Source organism: Salarias fasciatus, chromosome 11 (assembly GCF_902148845.1).
Source record: "Salarias fasciatus chromosome 11, fSalaFa1.1, whole genome shotgun sequence".
NCBI lineage: Eukaryota > Metazoa > Chordata > Actinopteri > Blenniiformes > Blenniidae > Salarias > Salarias fasciatus.
Genome location: NC_043755.1, coordinates 31,447,468 through 31,468,092, shown reverse-complemented (window position 1 = coordinate 31,468,092; position 20,625 = coordinate 31,447,468). Strand labels below are relative to the sequence as shown.

Genomic DNA, 20,625 nt, shown 5'->3' with positions numbered 1-20,625 from the left:
CAGTAAACATCAGAGCGCAGGACACATGATGTGTGGAGGGAAAGCATTAGAACGGTGAGGTGGTTGACATTATTTCTCTACACACCAGGAAATTGGATTTGAAATGGAAAGATGGCAACATGTTTACTTTCAATATTCATGTTTATGAATGGCTCCATGTGAAAACTTAACAGAGCATTTATAAGAATCCAGAGTTTTACCAACACAATGACCTGACGTTGGCTTCTAGTTATATTTAAGCTAAAAAAACAGACGCCGAACAGAATCAAATCACTGATCATAAGGTGTTTTTGTAAAGCAAACCAAACACACATCAATACAAACCTTAACAGCGACTACAGAGACATTCAGTGAGACTGATGTTACGGTGACTGTAAAGTCTAAAGCTGCCGAGGCCCAGGAGGAACTGGACCGCGAGTCATGACACTGGAGGAAAACGTTACTGTCCATCTACGATTCATGGTCCATACAGAGCAGCAGCATTTCAGAAAAGTGGCGTCTCCCATCGTTTCGGAGCATCATCATTCAAAAAGTTGCATTGTTCATGGCTCCGAGCGCCCCCGCCATGCTGACAGACGCCCAAAATGCAAGAACAGATTCATGTTTTTGCTTGAAAATACTAACAGAATTCTGGCGCCTTGTCTTTCAGATTGACTTGTTTCACTCTCCTTCTCGCCTTCATGTCTTCAGACTGGACGGGTTTCCCCCCATGCACACTGGATGCGTTCCGGCTGCAGTCCGTCTCCGGTCCGGTACACCGCAGCACTGTGATTCACACTGCCTGCGGTGTCTCTGCAGTCCGCTGGAGAAGGTTGCCAGTTCTGTCGTTATCCCCCGTAGACAATATAAAACCTGGTTTACTCAATAGAAAGCAGCCCAAACCGCCATCTCGGATGAAAATGCACGTTAAAACCATATTTGTATAATAAAAAACACGTCATAAACACAATCATTTCATCAACCCATCCGACGTGTTCAAAAAAGACGCTTGATTTGGCACAAACCCGCCCAATCTGGCAACACGGAGCTGCTCCGGTCACAGTTTTTTGAGCCATTTTGGAGTCATTTGACTTTTTAGCAGTGATGAAGTACAAAACCGTTCATTCTTCTAAAGCGTATAATGACTACATGACGTTGTTTGTTCTGTATTCTACCAGAAGAAGTAAAAAAATAGAATATTAAAGGTATAATACAACATTTTCTCGAAAAGACGAAGCCCCACGTCTGTTACTCACTTTTTGAACAACGCGCATGCGCCAGACCATCCGCCCGGCTCTCCTGCTTCTCCCAGAAAACGCGGAAGTGTACGAGCGCGATCTCCTCTTCTCCGGCGTGCACGGCTCTGTACAGTTTCTGCGATCCGCCTCGCTCATAAATAAAGCTTTTTTTTTCCGAAACAGCTACAGTTTCATTATGTCAGACTCGCCATCGGTAAGTACGAGCTCAGAAGCTCACCGGCTACATAAACACTCTGAATGCGCATGCGCAAAAGGGAGAAGCTGATTGGGCGCAAGCACGTAGAACCGCCTTACGAAAGCAGCTCGTCAGAATGATTGACAAACAGACCCACCAATTATTTAGGTGATCCACCCGGAAATCAAAATGTTGTATTACACCTTTAAGGCAAAAACACGACACACATTTTATTTTGAAGTCACTTATTTTGGAACACGTATCGCGTTTCCTTCCGGCACCCGACTTGCTTCTGTCTGAATTGACGCGGTAGAGCTCCGGCGTCCGGAAAAATAGGATCCTTGCGGAAACAGACCGGAGCTCTGCAGAGGCTCCGGAGCCGGACCGCGGCCGGACCGCGGCCGGTGTGCATCGGGGGTTACAGTCTCTTCATTCCTGAGCTGCAGCAGCCGTCATTGCATTACATTTAATTTCACAACATTTCAGCTGAAAGTGATTAAAAAAAACAACAGTTTTCTCTTGAAACATTGTGTAAATGGGGCCACAGGTTAAGAGTGTCGTTCCACCTGCCTTCATGAACAGGAATCTTTCTCTGAGTGCAAAACACTGAGTCACACAAATCCAAAACAAACATGAACCAGGATGACTGCACATGTTGTTTTACACCCTCTAAAATTAGTATGTCAAAAGCAACACATTCCAGTGTTGTAGCCTAGAAGAGCAAGAAGAAAAAGAACCACGTGCCAGTGCGCAATATTTAATACATTGGAGATAAACGTTGGTCTTTTCACCAGAGGTTCAGGTTGTCGGTGTGCTCCTGGAACTATATCAATAATATATCCGTGCAGACATGATGAAAGTGTTCCTGAGGATTGTAAGACACTCACTTCACTCCAAACTTATTTTCAGGGAGGGAATACAAAGTACCAGACAACCACTTTTCTTTTTCACTCACCATTTCCTTATAAACTTTTTATTCCTGCGGTCCAGGTACCAGCGGAACTGAAATTAAGTGCAATTTTCAAACTACAGTCTGTGACAGCTGTGCTGAAACCCACAATGGCAGGAATGTTCGGCAGCTTTAAATTGATTTTTTGGGGCTTTTATGAAGTCAAAATGAGTAAAAAAAATATGTACTTCTGAGAATCAAAGCAACGGTTTCCAGCGGAGGGAGTGGAAGAATAAAAAGGTTCCCTCCCCGGTGCGGCGGCGGCGGCGGCGGCGTTTTCTCAGGAACCGGCTTGTTTCCACCTGGGGGCAGGTGCTTAAAGCCGGCCAGGTGAAGTACCGACACCTGTTACCACCTGCTGGGTCAGAGCCGCTCTCTGCCTGCAGTTTCAGTCACTGCCTCCTCTTTCTCTATTTTTTTTTTTTTGTTTTTTTTTTTTTTTTAGCTCAGTCCCACGCCCATTTGGAAGTGGCGAAAGCTGCACAATAACACTTACACAGACACACACGCGCGCGCACGTAATCACACACCCACGAGCCTGCAAATTTAGCCAAGCTATTTCATGGAACGCTGAAGCACAGAACGCTCGGCACAGAAGGTGGACTATATGCTGCAGGAAGGCTGGCGAAAACAGTTGGTTGGTCGACGGCAGCGAACATTTCCGGAGCTTTTGGGTTACTACTCCGGGATTGATAGCCACTCTGTTAGCATTTAGTTACCACGCCGGTGCCAAAAGCACATTTGCTTCTTAAAAAATGACAGAAAATCCTTCTGAAACTGCATATTGAACCAAGAAAAGAGCCAAACGCTGCCAGACGGAGCAGCTTCTCGGCAGTATTAGTCATTCTTGCTTGTCAAATGTAAAGAAAGGAACAAACACTGAGAACCTTTTCAAAAGCCCTCCTGCTGCTTTGTTTTGTACATAAAATGCCGAAAAGAATAATTTGTGGGTGACATTGCATACTAACAAGGTTAAATTGCATTGTTTTATATCATTACGGGAAAGCTAATATGCAATTTTCTGTCGCACGCACGCTGACTGATGCTTTGTGAGATGTTTGTCTGAAATGCGAGCAAATAATGAGGATAAAATATTGAAGAAAGTTCAGGAATTCAGCTGCTTTAAAAGCACAAATTGATGAATTTAGTAGGCAAAGCCACCGCATAACACGAAGCTGATGTCAAATTACAGACACTCCATGCCAATCGGGCCGCTTTAAAGCCAGGGAAGCTTTAACAGGCAGTTTGAAACCGATCTGAGAGGCTCAGAATAATAGTTCTGCTCTAACGCTCGGGGGAAGTTTAAGTTTTGAATTTACTAAAAGGAAAAGAAATCAAATCAGCATAAGTCGTCCCGTTATGCCTCTTCCTAAAAAAAATCCATAAAACAATCTATAAAGAAGCAACTATTCCTCAGTATCATCACCCTTGGCTTTCAGAGCGCTGAGCACACACTTCTTCGACTCCAGTGTAATAAAAACCACATTTGTTAGACGACACAGTTTTACATATCCTCCACAGTGAAGTCTTCCCGGTTCAGTCCTTCAGCGCGGCCGACAACCCAGCAGGAGAAGAAAAATCAACATGTTTTGGGCTTGGAGAGCAGTTGCGAGTGGAAGCGAGGAGCGTTGGAGGGGAGTAAATGACGGCTCGGCGCTGATGACTTGATCTGGAGGAGCTCCGACCGACCAGCTTGTGTTTTCCACCCTCGGCGCCGACAGCAGGCCGAGCGGCGAGCGGCCGACACCTCCTCAGCACAAAAACATGCTTGACAGGGCAGCGTGAGCGTAATAGATTTGAAGTTCTCCTCTTGGAGATAGAAAGTGTCAGATCACCATGGCAACGGAGATGGTTGTTTGGCAGAGTTGGGCTGCTTTTTTGGTTGAAGACACTTCTCTACTACTTTTTTTTTTTTTTCCTACTTTGGAGGGTTTCAGCTACATTGTTAGGAAAGACCTCCGCTTGCCCGCCGCTCCGTCCCTCTGATCCTCCTCGCCCAGCGCCGTGAGGCAATCATCACAGCGCCGCGGTGCGCCGGCGTCTCGGCCGCGGCCGATAAAGGCTGGGAGATTGTCAGTAATGACGGGTCCACCAGCGCGCCGACTTCCCAGAGCTGCTTGTTTCAGCAGTAATTACGACGGGGGGGATGGCGCACCGTGACTGGCTTTAAAAAGCTTACCAAGCCTTTTGCTTGTGATGCCATGTCAACTTTTTCACGGTAGGCAAGTCAGACGGATTTAAGTTTTAAGAAAAAAAAAAAAAGAGAGAGAGAGAGAGAGAGGGTGGGGTGGGGGGGGACTTAAAAGCTAAACAAGATGTTGAGAAACAAAAGAGGTAAAAGCAGAGGCGGGAGGCTGGAGAGAGTGATGGAGGGACGGAGGAGGAGGGGGGAGAACCTGCTCTGAAGTCTGGGTGAAAAGGAATGAGATCAGATCATTGGTGCTCAGAGTTCTCCAATCACAGCTCAGCTGAAGGAGAAACGGCAAAGACGGGTGGAAAGGGACGGAGGAGACAACCGATACCGGAAGACGAAAATGAGGGATTTAAAATAACTGCAAACAGGAAGAAAGGATGAAGAGTGCAGATGTGAAAGAGAAGCTTCTGTGTTACAATGATACACAAAATAAATAAATCCATCATCTTGCGTTCCTGCGCCACTTCCTGTGAAGCCGCCCCTCAGTAATCACCTTCTTCACCCTCTCCGACGCTTCATCCTCGCCTTCTGTTCTCATCCCATCCGCCCACTCTCATCCCTCGATCTCCGACACACACACACAGGTGCTCCTGAGGAGAGCGCTTAACCCCCCCGCCGCCCCCCCTCCGCCGCCCCGCTCCCCGCCGAAGAGATACCGCGCTCCTCCTTCATCCCACAATCCAGCCGAAATTGGATCCCGGCGCCCGCCGAGGAGCGGCGGATGAAGATGGACTAATTTCAGACGCCCACACATATGTAGAGGTATGAAATGGTCAATGTTCCTGAGAGTGGATGGAGTTTCGGGAGATTCAGTGCTGGGAGTCCACCTGTGTCGACCGCCATCGACAAGTCATCTATCAGGGTTCGGTCACACGGCGCGGAGGCGGAGGGCGGAGGCTGGCCGTGATGAAGGGGCCTTTAATTCAAGCCCGACAGGTGCAGAGAACAAAAGCGTCCAGCTAACTGCATTTATTATAGGAGCTGGAAAAAAATGGGTGCTTATTTATTGGCTCCCATGGATATAAATAAACACTAACCGGGGAGAAAGCGAGGCCCGGGATGTAATTCCATGCATTTAAATGGTAAAAATGAGAATTCATCATGGTTTACAATCACACTGACAAACTGCTGGAATATGAAGGAGAAAATGGTTTTCCTGCACGTGAGATCAGGGACTCAGAACAACTCGTGAAACATCGTCACAGGGTTCAGGATTTACGGGCCGAAAATGTCGAGTCAATTCCAGGGTCTTCATGTGGCGGATCGTAAAACAACAACAATAACAACAGACCCAGATTCCACAAGCAGGGCCCACCAAATAACACATTCTCCAAAAATGACAGGTTATCTGGGCTATCCATATCAGACACTTCAGTCTGAACACAGGGCGAGGACTGGGCGGAAAAGCATGAATACTGATGCCTGCTGCTGTTCGTCTCTGAACATTCCGACATGGAAACAGTTACTGCACTGTTCATATTTTAACAATAGATTTTGATGGGGGAAAAAAAGTATCATAAATTTTGATTTTCTTGCACCTTCTCAGCTCAGTGAAGAAAAAAAATGGCTCAATCTGACCATGATCATTATTAAATGAACAGAAAAAAAAATGTTTATATATGCTTTTTACATTTCGATATGAAGCACTTTGTGAGGCTGCGCAATGAACCGATACTGCAGGGAAACCATTCATCGTTTTACCAAATCTATACTGCACATGTTGACTGTGATGATATTTCCGTTATATTTTGTGGCCCTATTTCTGCATCACAGGACTTCTTAAATGTATAGTCGGTAAATGAATGTAACTCAGAAAATCGAATATCCATTGAGACTTGAACACTCACTGTTTTCCAGTTAATTAGGTATTTCCACACATTTATTTAAAATATGACCATGAATATTTGACCTTTCCATAAAGTACAGACTTGATACCAGATTGTAATGTTGCAATTCTAAAAACCCGGGTTTAATTAAATGCATCATAATGTAAAAAATGATGAATAAAAATATTGCGCATGATCATAAAGGGAACGATGCAAAGGATGAAACTCATCGTGCATTCTTGGAATTGTTGGTAAAGACGCCACTTTATGTTGCTGACAGTCATGATGGGTCTTTAATAGTAGATAATGCGTTTCTCAGTCGGAAAAACAGCAGATAAGCTGCTGCGACTGTAATACCTGCGATAATCGGCAAACAAGGTGGATCTCCTAAAAGCAGAGGGCATCAAATTGAGCGTCTTAATTTGTCGTCTACCTGCAGCTGAACAAACAAGCTGCGTAAAAGCCGAGCTGAGTGCATTTGCATTCCGGCAAACGGCTTGCAATTACCCGTTTAGATGGCATACGTTGCCAATTAATACACCAATCTTCCCTAATGCCCCACCAAGAGAATTTGTAAACATCAATTACAAGAAACATGAGAAGCTCTCAGGTAAAACTGCAGCAGTCACAACATCATGTTCGCAATAAAACAAGCATTTGAAGGTTTTTAGTCGACCCTAATATGTTACATCTGCAAATTAACAGCCTCGTCGTGGGGACGGCTGTGGAAATCCATTTATTAAGAAATCCTCAACGTCTAATTGGCGCTTTCTGTTCCGTTTATGATGAAAAACTGTCTCAAAAAGGTAAAATGGAAGTAACCCATTTCCACGGCTCCACAGTCAATAAAGCTAATCAGACCGGGCCTCCCGCGTCACGCCAGCAGCTCCTGCTCAATAACCACCGGCAGCAGCAGCGGGACACACAAACCGCTGGCCTTTATGGTCAATGGAGTCGATCAGTGGAAACCTGAACAGGAAACACTCAATAGAGCTCTGAAGAGGCTGCGACTGACAGTTATCGTCAGTATTGATTATTGTGTCCATTTTCTTTTTTGTGGCTTGAAAGAAATCAATCTATACATTCACCAAAAATAGCGACGGGTTTTCTCACATCGCTGAGGTGTTCAATGAAGAGGACTGTTTCTACCAAAAAAAAAAAAAAGCAATTAGGTCTACAGTCAATCAAGATGAAGAGGGCAGTGAATGAAGAGGAGTAACTAGTTTTCACCTGTCAAACACGTTTTCTTCACCGGATGCACAGTTTGTGGAGTAACTCTGCAGGGAAATGGTTCCAAACTAAATCCAGACCTTAAATAATTCATCTGCAGATCCATCCATTTCTCCATGTTACCCCAGACGCCCTCTCCCCCTTGTCATGTCCTTGTTCACACAAAGACAATCCACTAATTCTTTTTTCCATTTTCATATTTTGGTAAAGATGGCTGCATCCACAGGAATGTGTAAAAACCACAGAACCACCTCAAGTTGCAGTAAAATCCATTACAGTACAACGTTAACATTCCACTTGCTTTGTCACAGAGCCCCCCTCTGTGTCTGGTGCATACAGGAAATGATTTCCCCCTGAGTCAGATGGTGCAGTGAAGGTTCACTGTGCTGGAGAAGCTCTGTCCAACACACCACACGGCTGAACGGCGGACAGACGAGACCTAAAGCCGAACCTGGTCACAGACCACAGATAATATGTGTTGAGGAGGAGGAATTCTGATGACTGAGAGGATTCTGGCTTCATTATATAGGAGTAAAACCAATCAAGTAAAAGCTTTATTTGATGGACATCGACAAACACCTGCCGGGAAGTTTTACGCTGGAGCTCGGTGAGGTTGTTATCCATCACTTCTTCAAAGACTTGACGTCCGTCTTTGGGAAGTCACCGCACTCTAAAATCTATTCCTATTGTGCTTAGAAGCCATCAGTTCGCAGCATCGGGACTCCCAACGGCAAAACTAACCATAAACGAACATCAGAGTCAACGTTCCTGCCACACGGTTCAAAACCAAGCCAGCAAACGGCGGATCGCTCGCAGCCCGAGTCTACTGCTGTCATCCAAAATCCACTTTAAATAAGCGGCACTAATGACATCAGATGAAGTGAATAAGATAAAACGCTCATCACAGCTGCTACTATGGAAGCCATAGTTAAAGACATAATCTAAAGCTAACTAACCCTTTCAAAGGGTTACCCCAGGGCGAAGCTTCAAACAGCTTATTGACATCTGACATGATTGACTGTGTGTGTGTGTGTGTGTGTGTGTGTGTGTGTGTGTGTGTGTGTGTGTGTGTGTGTGTGTGTGCGCGCGCGCACGGGGATCAGACTGAGTCGCTGCATATCGACAGCACACTTCCTGAACATCAAGACAGGGAATAATGCAAAAATCCCCGAGCCCCGGACTCCACTTAAGGTAATTGCCGTGTTGCACATGCAGATGCAGCGGCTGAATGAGGGAGAGGAAGAGCCGAACGCACAAGACAAATCTGCAATCATGCCTCATTGTAATCACAGCGCGGAACGAGGGAACCTTTTGAATTGTTCAAGCAATTTAAACACTTAAACAGCCAAATTTAAACGGCGAGACAAAATATCAGAAAAAAAAAACAAAAAAAAAACGTGACGGCCAAAAGGGCTCGACGGCCTCTTAATAAAAAAAGCATCTGGATGCGAGCACTTCATGAAGAGAACCGTCAACAGGACATGTAGAGAGGCTATGGGTTCAATGAGGCGTGCTGCAGTCAGATTTACCCCAAACGGTCGGATTTCATTTTGAGTTTTAAAGCACTTTCTTTTGGGCACTGATGAGTTTTCATAGTTGAAACAGAAAAAGGACAGAAACCAGAAATGGAAAACACTAGGTTAGCATTATTACAGCATAACAAAGAAGGGATCAGTTCCCGATATTAAAGTCACATTTTTAAATAACTCCATGCAAAATGACAGTATCTTCTGAAGGTGGTTCGGTATTGTATGGCCGCGTGGCTGCAGATACACAGACGACACACCGGTTTACACAGTCATGTTTCCGGTTCAGCAGGTTCCTGCAGGCGAGTCAGTTCAGTTACACTTTCCATTAGACAACACGGGTGAAACGTGCAAACTCTGCAGCGTTAATGAAAGTTCCTTCATCCACTGTGCTTCAACATGTGTGACACCGGCAACTCGGCAGGATGACGAACATGATTTCTGTTGACATTTGAAGTTAATATTCTGATCTGCGGAGGCGTTCGCTTCAACCTTCCTCGTGAGAAAATTATTTTTCAACATATTTCAGCAGGAATAACTTCAGCTGAAGCGCTGAGCCCTTTACCCCCAAAGTCTGCTGTTTTCTCAGTCAATGTTCGTCAAACTGTGTCCAAGAGAGAAAAGAAATGCAGTCCTCAAGTAAATTGTTAGAAAACACTGAATTCAAGTTATTTTTTTTTTTTGTCTAAGAATGCTCATCTAGAATTATAACAGATGTGACAGGGTATAAATAGGCTAGCACATTCACATTTCTCCAAAAAAGGATAATTTCATAAGACAGACGTGCTTCAATGATTCAAAATACTTTGTCTCGACAAGCTGTGATGAAAAACAATGTCTGTTTTTAATGATAATAAAGAGGGACACATGCAAATTAAGCTTCCGTTCTCAGCTTCCAGAACGGGCTTCATTCACAACCCAAACACACAAACACAAAGCCAATTTCACGCCGGCACATTTTTCTTTTTCTTTTTATTATCAGACAACATTTATCTGGAATAAAAAAAAAAAGAAAAGAAGTGGCTCTGATCTCAGTGTTATCTGAGATTTTAACAACAGATCAGCATCAAAAGATGTTTCCATCTCATCATGGAAATTCACCGGGATAAAAAGATGAATAACTTGTCGAAAAGTGTCGGTGCTGAATCTGACAGAGTCCAAACCGTGAGCACCTTGTCATCCGGTGTATTCAGCGGACTAACGCCCGATTGATGAGATCAGGCCGGCACAAAAGCAAACAGGAGGGAGGAGACGTCCGATCGACTGAAATCTCAAAGTAAATTACTTTTCCAAGAGATGGGAAAATTAGTCCAACTAATTGGGGTATTTCACCTCCCTTTGCACCGCGGATTCTGGCAGCGGCTTACAAGACGACAGCGGGAAAAAGCAAACATGGCCACAGATGTTTTAGAACAAGAGGGGGGGAAAAAAAAACAAAGCAACACAACTGGTTGGCTTTTACTGGCTTTAATCCCAAGACTTTATATCTGAGGCCAAGTTTACACAACGCCTGGGAAAACATCTTTTTGTAAACGTTTTGAAAATGATACCTGTTTACACGGCAACGGCAGAAATGCTAAAGCTATGTGGTTTTCATGTCGGGTGCTGTTTGTTTTTGTAAAGAAACAACCATAAAACTAACAAGATAAAAACACAAACATGGCGGAAATACAGATCAAGTCGAGTAGTTGTCACGGTGACCGTCAACTCTAAAACTACCAGGTCCTGGAGAATCTGGACCAGGACCAGGACCAGGACCAGGACCAGGACTAGGACCAGGACCAGGACCAGGACTAGGACCAGGACCAGGACCAGGCGACTATGGTCTGGGAGTCATGTCACTCCTATTGTCCATCCACTGAGCACGTGCAGAAGAACTCAGGTGCCGTCGTGCTTCCTCCACCTACACGGAGATGGCGCTGGGAACATTTCCAGAAACGTAACATTTTGTGGCTCCGAACACCGTTGTCATGGAAACAGACTGAAAAACACTACGGAAAGTTTGTCAATATTGCCTTGGTGATTCACCGCCTCGCGTCTGTGCCGTCTTTCGGTTGTGTTGCTACATGGGGACACCGTGCTGGGTATGTAAATCCTGAGAGAACTAGAAAGCGGCCCTGGAAGGACGGTTGTTCGAGGTTTTTCAGCCCCGAAAATAACGTGTCACCTCAGGACTGCAGCGGGAGAAGCTGAGGTGAACCCCTCACGCTCGCCGCTCGCGGTGGACCTAATTTCCTCCTACCTCCTCGAGTCCCTGTATCCCTGCAACTTTGAAGTCCAGCCAGCTTTGAAAAAGCCTGCAATCTCTGTGCCATGACCAGGCAGAGGATTAGCCAGGCCCTGCAGGGCCGAGTGGAAAGAGGACGAAAGGAGGCTGGAGGAGGAGTAGCGCCATTTTCCACAAGGGGCCCGTGTATGCGCAAGCAGCTTTGCCTCCAGCCGGAGCTGTGGGGGATTAACAAGCTACTAAGGAAGCAGAGAACAGACCTCCACCCTGCTTTTTTTTTTTATTATTTTGTTAGGAGTTCCTCAGAAACCAATTTGCTGCTGAGAACTGGGGGAGGCTGCTAATTCTTCCTAAAACCGCCTCCTGCTTCAATTCGGAATCTTTGTTGTGTCACTCACTGGATCTGCTTTTGTGAGACGGCAAACGCTTCCGGTAAACCCGCGTGACAGAAGCACGTACCTAGAAAGGGGTTCGATCATTGATATGGGAACATCGTCGACTCCAAAGCGGCACTTGGATGTTCAGAGAGAGGAGGGAAAATAAGCAGCTAAGCTCTTAATCTCAACGTCAGACTCGATACAATCAGTCACGGGGGAAGTCACCCTGCAAAGTTTGTTTTCCCTCGTGAGCCAAAACAACTGAGATTATTCCTCTTTTATCCATACGGAGCGCCAATATTTGTCCACACTTTGGCTGTGAATACTTCATAAATGTTCTTTCAGTGTATTTTGAGGTCGTGTCCTCCTGAGATAACAACCGAAGCAAAACAAAAACGGATCATGTGGTCTAAAGAGGAGAAAGGAAAAAAAAGGAGACTGTCCACAACTCAAACATGGACAAAGAAGGCAGTTTTTTTTTCCTGCAGAGTTCAGCGAGGCTGCAGTCATTAGTGGAGCAACTAAAGTGAAGTGAATGCATCTCATCTAATTCAAGTGCAGCTCTGGTCGCAGCATCAACTTGGTGAAGAAAGTAAAGAAAAAGAAAAAAAAAACATTGTGGTGTCCCGATTTAAAAAGAAGAGGCAGATCCATACACTGCTGCCTCCCCATCACTGCTTTTCAAGTAATGGGGTCTTTTGTCTTATCTGAGACTGAAGAGAGCTTGAGGACTTTGGCCTTCATCCCTTTGTTGTTACAGAGTCTCTTGTGGAAATGGAAGATCGGCCCGAAGGCGTGGGTGTGCGAGGAAGAGCCAGGCGGCCATGCAAGCACATCAGACTTGAGCGGTCTTAATAAAGCTTTCCTCTATCCACCCCAGAGATCTCCTCACCCCAATTATACGCCTGACACCTCAACCCTCCTCCATCTCCTCTTATTTCTCACAGCGCACCCCCCTTTCCTCCTCCCGGCCCTCCCCTCCCCTCCTCCAGCCCCGGCTCGCCGTCCACTTCCCAGCTCTGATCACGGCTCTCCTTGAGCCGCGCTCAAAGCCCTGGAGGCCCGCGCCATGTCAGGCCGCTGCTAGCCTTTGCTTCATAGCCCCCTGCCTGGATTGCATCAGGAGTTCATCTCTTCAAGCACTGAGGCAAAATCACTATTGTTCAGTCTGTGACCACATATATACCGGGCTCAGAGTTTGAACTAAACCTTTCACTGAAGCATCAAAGAGAATCCAATGTCCATCTGATTTCTACCTCAGGAGACAAGGAACCAGAACAGAATACGCCTAACATCAAACCAAACACACCGCCAGTCGAGGCCCACACAGAAACTACAAACACACGCGTGGAGGGATGTGTCAGAGTCAATCAAGACGTCAACCAACGTCCGCGAATGCTTGAAGTAAAGAAAAAATAATGCTGGCACAACAAAACGTTCAGTGACTCTTCAACAGGTCGAAAATTAACCAGCTAGAATTAATTCTAGTAATAAGTTGGAGGCACAGTGAGCCAGAGGGAAGCTCAACCCTGATTCAGATCTGCATCTATTTCTCTACACAACCCACAAACATTGGTTGGTTGATTTATTGGTGTTTCTGCTGGACTTGCCAGGATGTACAAAGTTTTCTAACCATGTTCGCTTAGATAGAATCCCGTTTCTCTGACGTCGACTCCAATTAAGCAGGAAGATATTCTGAAAAACTGTTTGTAATATGAAGGCACTTCACTCATGATCACGTCCCTCAAGTTAAAATCTGACACAAGCCTTCAGTTTTACAACAACTGAAGTATCAGTCATAACATCACCACCACACACACAAATGTGTGTCAATTTAGACCCGAGGACACTTCAGGACAAGCAGGGTTCAGAAATAAACTTCCGCCTTTGGAATCAGAAGATGAAAAGCTCCTCTGTCTGAACACGGATTCTGAAATCTGGTCGTTAACAATAGAGTCAAACACTCCGAGCGGCTGTTTATGTTCAGTTAAAGCGTCTCAGCAGCTCCATTATGTTTAGCTGCAGTTACACAGACTGGAATCTCAATAATTTGACCTCCCTCCAACAGCAAATCTCAAACTCTGCAGGTTACTACTCTTCCAATTAATATCTTTACAAGTCAGGGAAAGTCTAGCCTGTGTTGTTTGGTTCACAAGCCATGAATCACCGAAGCAGCGGGAACATAAAGGAAGCGCATCGCAGCGTGGTCCAAAAGTTAACTTCTGATGAAGGAAAATTACATGATGACACACTGATGCAACTCAGAAGCAAGTGTGAGCAAAACAAGCAGTCTGAGGAAACAAAGCGACTGAGGAGACGCGCCGGACACAACAAACACTCGCTCCGTCAGGTGCTGCTGCCCATTTCCATTTAGCTTTTTTGAGATCTTTTGGTTTTACCTTTTGATACTTTGAAGGTCAGAGCAGGCCTGCATCTGGCCAGCCATCTGTATCCGGCCGTCCCATGAGGCTCGCTGTCATCAGCGCTCCTTGGCCCCGTCCTCTACTGTCCACACTTACAGCTCACTGGGGAAATGTCCGGCCAGACTCAATAGCTTCTCCAGTGACTCCAACAGTTTGGGCTGCATTGTTTCAGCTGTTTCCCCACTGACTGCCTGACATCTCGACAAAGCTGAAGGCATAAAAAAAAAAAAACCCACGCAGGCAGGGGCTACACTAGAAATGAGACAATTTACTAATATTGACAAGCAGATATCGAAAGCATGGTCTCCAGTTGTTTTCCATCCCTCCCAGGCTGTTCGGGACCGGCGCTAACGATCAGCTTTAATCAACACCAGAAACTCTGCTTCTTAATTTAAAGAAACCTGTTTTCAGCCCATTTTCTGTCTGCCAATCCTGACGAGTGCAGCATGCAAGATTACACAATCGTGCATCTCCACTCTCCAGTATTGCAAGAAAAAAAAGCTCATGTCGTCAGCTTCATTTACGGTGAACCAAATATAGCTCGGGCTTAATCTGGACTCACACAAAACCAACAGATAAAAAAGAAAATATCCATTTAAATAGACATTGCAGGTAATTTTAGCATGAAAACCATCAGGACCACTTTGCACACAATGAATGTTAAATAGCAGTTAATGGAAAATGGCAACGTGAGCACCCCTGCATGTCATGTATGCAGAGGTGGAGTTTGTCCTTACAGGAGCAGGACAGTGTCTTCCACTCAGACAATGTTTAAAAAGGGAAAACGCCTTGCTTTTGCAAATTCGTTTCAGAAAGAGTTTTCCGTTATAACATGGCAACGTTTTGGGAGCAATGTCCCTTTAAACAACAATGGCGAAGACACAGACGTTCATATGGGCAGGCGACCATGTTGGATCGTTATTATGGAGACTGTTCACTCTGAAACTACAAAGTCCAGGAAAATCTGGTCGAGAACCAAGAGAATATGGACTGAGAGTCATGACACTCTGGATGCAAACATTGCTCTTGTTGTCCATCTCCTGAGCAGAGGAACTATTTAATATGGTCATGGTGCACATGCACAGTACCAGTGTTTCCGCTATCGAAATGGAAATGAAGCCTGAGTGTTTTGTAGAAGTTGTGTTTTCCCGTGTTTACATGGAGGGTTTGAAAAGTTCCACCTTGGATGCTGGTTTCAGTAGCTCTACACACTGTTGGTTTGTAAACAGACACCTAAAATGCAACAAAAGTTTCATGTTTTCACCAAAAAATTCCAGTCACGTAAACAGGCCGCAATTACTTATCAGTAGTAACTCCGACATGGAGCCGGTAATGAAATGCTCCCTGTGGAGATCTCTTCCTCCGTCGCAACAAATAAATACATTTGATCCCAACAGTGGATTTCAAGACATTGATAAAGTGCCATAAAATCAAAACACTTTTAATTCAACAGGAACTAAACGACACAAAACTAACAACCTTTGGTCCTTCCACACACGACTGGAGCTCATGTTCCTGAAATCAATACTTTCTTAAAATGCCAACCACTTTTGTTTCTTTGGAATTCGTTCATCTAATCAACACCAAGCAGTCCTCAGCAAAGAAAAGTTGTGTAGCTGTTGGGAAGATTGGGTTCACTTTTCATTGGAATAACCCACAAAATCAGCTTTGCTGCTCATCCCACAAATGCATGCTCAACATAGAACAATGAAGGCTTTCCATTTATTACCAAGAATCATCATTACACCCAAAAAACTATTGAGCAAGCAACTTCCTTTAGTTTGAGCATATTTTACATCATAGCAGAAGAATCTCTCTCTACCTTTCGTCCGTTTGCGGCAGCGATCCACCAAACAGGAAGTTAAACCAGGCCGGCGCAGACGTCAGCTGCAGCTGTCAGCAAATCTGTGGATGAAACACAGGAGAAGAGGCGACTCTTACATCTGTACAGACACAAAGCGGGATGGTTTATCCTCACAAGACAACAGCAATGTATGAGAGAAATCGCTCCAGTGCGAGGAAAAACAATCTCAAACTGTTAACGCTGAACGTGCTGCTCGCTTTCATCGGTACGACGCGCTCCGGCGGCGCGGACCGATTCATTTTCAACCCGGGGGGAGCAGACGTGTTCGGAAATGTGGTTAGCCTGACAACAGGTTGCTTTTTCCAATAAGTGAACAAAATCTTCTGACAAATCCCAGAGCTGGAAGTAGCCAAATCTGATGATGGCACCTCAGCTCGCAATCTGCTCTGGCAATCTGCTCCCAGAAAAAAACATCTTCACCCTGCTGCCAACGAGCAAACCTAAACAAAGCTCCGCACGGCCGGATGCTACCCAGAAACATGGCGTCTGCAAGCTGATATGTTGGATTCCCTTTTTATTTTTTTTTAAATAACTGACAGCTTCAGCTGACAAGCAATTTTCTCAGCTTTTAATAGAGCAGGCTCCTGGATATATAGCAGGAGTATTTAATTTCCTACTCTGTGCAGCCACTGCTGATTAGGTTTCAATTGAACATTAAGCATAAAAAAGCAATCACAGGTTCAATCTTGTGGTGATCTCAGAGGAGTTTGTGCCAAATTCCACCCGAGAGGAGTCACAATAAGCATTCACAGCTTCTGTAATTTTAGAAATTCATTAATGTGGCCGTTGTTCAAGAGCAGATTGAAATGAGAAGCTCTGCCGCGGCTGCACCTGAGGATAGCCGGATATAATCGTTAAGCTTTTCGCAGATTTGCTGGGAAACGCGATGACCTACTTGGATCTTCACCTACACAAAGTCTAATTCTGACAAATGGTGATGATGGAGGGTTTGACCTCAAACCCGGCACATTTCAAGTAGCCGAGCCCTGAAAGACTTGCAGAGGCAGCATCCTCTGGATTAGCGAGCGCTCCAGCTGGCAGCCACATGCTGATGATGGTTCAGTTAAGGTTAGAGCAGAGCCAGCTCGCCAGCACAGCCTTCTCCTTCACGCTCTCAAGTTTCCTTTGTTTTGACACATAGGACCACAAGTCCCAGATGGAAAACACCACCTCCGCCGCCGCCTTGTGTATCAGTGACAGCCAATCCCGGGAAGTGTGATCCTTTTAGATGTGTGTTCATTATTTCCTGGTTCCAGAGGTTTGGGATAAAATGTTGAGCGACAATGGGCCTGTGCGAACCAATTGTGGGAATTTACAGTGCTGCCAGGAGAGAGAGGGAAAAAAAACATAACATCAAAAGGCAGATAAGGCCTGCTGGAAAACAAATTCTTGTTTCTGCAAAGGTCTGAGATTATCAGTGAAGCAAGTTCGGTTCCCAGACTACAATTTGTCCCTGAACACAACTACATGAACTTTACCCTCCCCACGACTGGCTGACAGGATTTATTTGAATTGTGGGGGAAAAAAATGCAAGAAGCAAGTGTTTTGGCCATTTAATTCCTCATTAACTTGTAAAATCTAAAAGTTGTTTTGATGCTTTTGACAGAACTGAGGAGCTCTCAGGTAAAGTAGCTTGTCATTGGTTCAGTCTAACAGAGCGGATGGTCCTGAAGCTCTGCATCCTCATACTTTTTCTATGTTTATAGTGGAGGAAATGGGCGTTAAAACATTGTCTGTTTGCAAATTAAATGTCAAAGATTCCATGACTCCCTTACACATTAGCATTACTGGATGTATTTGCAAACCTTTTCGTTTTAATAAGGATTATAAGCAATTAAAGTCACATCCACTTCCTGTGCGATGCACTGCTGTACAAACCCTGGCTTCCAATCAGCTGCTGACAAAACACATAAACATAATCGTTAAAACGCAATTGAACAATTTCAAAAGCACAACTGAAGGGAGTCATTAAATCAATGCTCGGCCTGCAGACCGCCGCACCAGATGTGTGCTTCGCTTTGTTTGCTTGCTCGCGCTACCTCCAGCTTTTACGCGTCACTATGTGCAGAATCAATTATGGATGCCTGGTCCATTCAAACCTCACGCTTGCAGAATGATTCCTCCATTGATTGAGGCGAACGGATACAAGATATTAGCACTGAAGATGATATTACAACCTTTGATGTCAGCTCTAATTAGCGACGCACAAACACAAGGCACGTGTTGAAATGGATGCAGAGAAGGGATCATTAAGACTGAGAGGAGCGGCACTTGGTGGAGGCTTTATGGGAAATAGAAATCTGGGAGCAAAACCCACACACCCTTACTGACTTGGTTAACGATTTCAACTCCCTGCAGGCATTGACTGATTTATCCATGATGAAAACTTCAAAATACATAATCTGGGAGGAGAAAAAAAAAATCTTGGGATCGTCCAACTCACATTATCATAATCCACAGGTCAGACACCCCACAAAATTGTATTTTTCAATGACCTTTAAGGGCTGTTGACAGGTTTTGTTAACATATATAACAAAAACTGGATCAAATTTCATCTTGAGTGGGTTGAACCAATGAAATGCTGCCATTAAAAGTTTGAAATTTAAAGTTTTGTTGATGAAAATGTGTATATTTTTGCAATAATCAAACAATTTCTCCCAAAAATGACTAAAATCTCAAGATAGACTCAAATTTAATGAACCGTTCTGGTACAAAATACAGTGAAATGTCCCAAACACAGCTTGCTTGATGATTTGGCGGCCGGATTGGAACCTCTTGCTGGCTTTCTTCGGATCACGAGCCTCATGTTTAATGCAACTGTTCAAGAAGAAGCGAGTTTCCTGTTCCTATTAGCCATTTTTGATCTCTTCCCGAGCTCAAGTAAAACTTGCACAAGACTCCACAATCATCCACAACCAGAGCTTTGATCCGCAGATCCTCACAAAGGGACTGGGTTTCCTTTGTTTCTGTGTTCCTCGCTGGTCCAGACCTCATTCCTGTCAGGCTACAGCCGTGGCTCCCTGGACGGGGCCCTGAACCCCAAACTGCTCCTCCTGCGTCAGTGAAGGCATCTGGCGTGAAACTGGTGCCAAATCGAACATGTGGATCACATCTTCCACGGCGACCCCCTTTCACTGCCTCTCATCTTCATCCCTGAAGCCTGATATCATTGTTCATTTGAATTCATTATTGATTCTTTTTGATAATCGTTTCTTCCTCAGTTCTTCATCATGACCGACAGGCAACAAGGAATTTACAACGCTCGTTATGTTTTCTACCCACCGCCCGGATTTTGAGGGTGGTTTGTTTCCGATTCCGACACAGTTGGAAATGATCTTTTTTCTCCCTTTTTGATCTCCATTAGCAGGACTTTCATCTCTGCGCTGGTACAGTTGCTCGTCTTTGAAGCCACTTGTGTGAACGAGCGCTGCCCGATGAGCGTGGGAGTTGGCGCAGCTCATTTGGAATAATGGGGTGGCGATTATGCAGATCTGCAGTCGTGGCCAATGAATTTGTTGGATCGTTTTCGCAAGTGTGAGTTACGCAGTTATCTGAGCTGAAGGGCATTTGTTAAATCCGACATGGAACCTTTAGGAGTTCACGATAGGAAAAATGTAAAGCTTCGGTACGAAGCCATTCGATCTGAAAAAGGATTTAATCCTTTGTTTAGAACTACTTCGTCCGATATCCATGACGTGAGATTCATTAGTACGACGTCGCCCCAAAACAAATTGATGAAATGCATCATTTTTGCATTTTCGTTTCTGAAAAGTTTCACCATCACACACCAATATTCGGAAAACGACGCCCCTTTACATGGAAACGGCAGAAACTACGAAAACAATGTAGTTAGAACGCCAGGCCAGTTGTAGACACACAAAACAGGCGAAACGCATGAATCTACAGCCAGTGTACACACACCTATCTAAATATCTAAATATATACACAGATACCCGACAGAGAAATACACACAAAACACACATCTAATTCAACATGTCTGAAGAGTGGAAGGAAGAAAATGCATTTAAATACCTTCTTCAACATTCGATAATCAAATTATATATATATGGTCGAAGACTGTATGATTTTTTTTTTTATGTTCAATTACATATAGTTAAACATTTATACCCAGATACACAATCTTCTCCTTTTTACCTTCAGATATGAGAAAATCTAAGGCAGGAACGATCAAAACAGCACTGAATGATGATCTGTTATAGCTCTCCTTGTTCTGTTTGCTTATAATCTATAACTGTGGAGCCTCTGCAGTCAGTCCGGATCAGACCTCGGCTTTAATGACATTATTAAATGTTGGTATTTGCGAGGCGTTCAGAGGACGACGCTGTGTCGTCTCTAAAGTTTGATGCTTTTTGAAGCAGAAACAAATATCTCCAAATATCACAGCCACCCTGGCGGAGGGAAAATCAAGTTCGATGACGACGACGATGAACTCTGCGCCGAACTGATTTGTGACCTTTCTCGATTTCACTTGAGGTGGTGGCAGACATTTAAATGGCATCACGCCACTGCAGACACTGGATGAGGACAAACTTTCTCTTCATAATTACAGATTTACTCTGGAAACTGATCGAAATC

At 44.7% G+C, this 20,625-nt stretch overlaps 1 protein-coding gene across 3 annotated transcripts in view; it reads right to left on the bottom strand.

The window, feature by feature from the left end:
- The window catches only part of sema6cb (semaphorin 6Cb), a 201,645-nt gene that overhangs the window by 162,805 nt on the left and 18,215 nt on the right, over positions 1-20,625 (bottom strand). For all 3 annotated transcript variants that reach the window (XM_030103834.1, XM_030103838.1, XM_030103839.1), the window contains exon 2: positions 15,988-16,070. The gene's annotated coding sequence lies outside the window, so the exon portion shown is untranslated. The remainder of the gene's footprint in view (positions 1-15,987; positions 16,071-20,625) is intronic.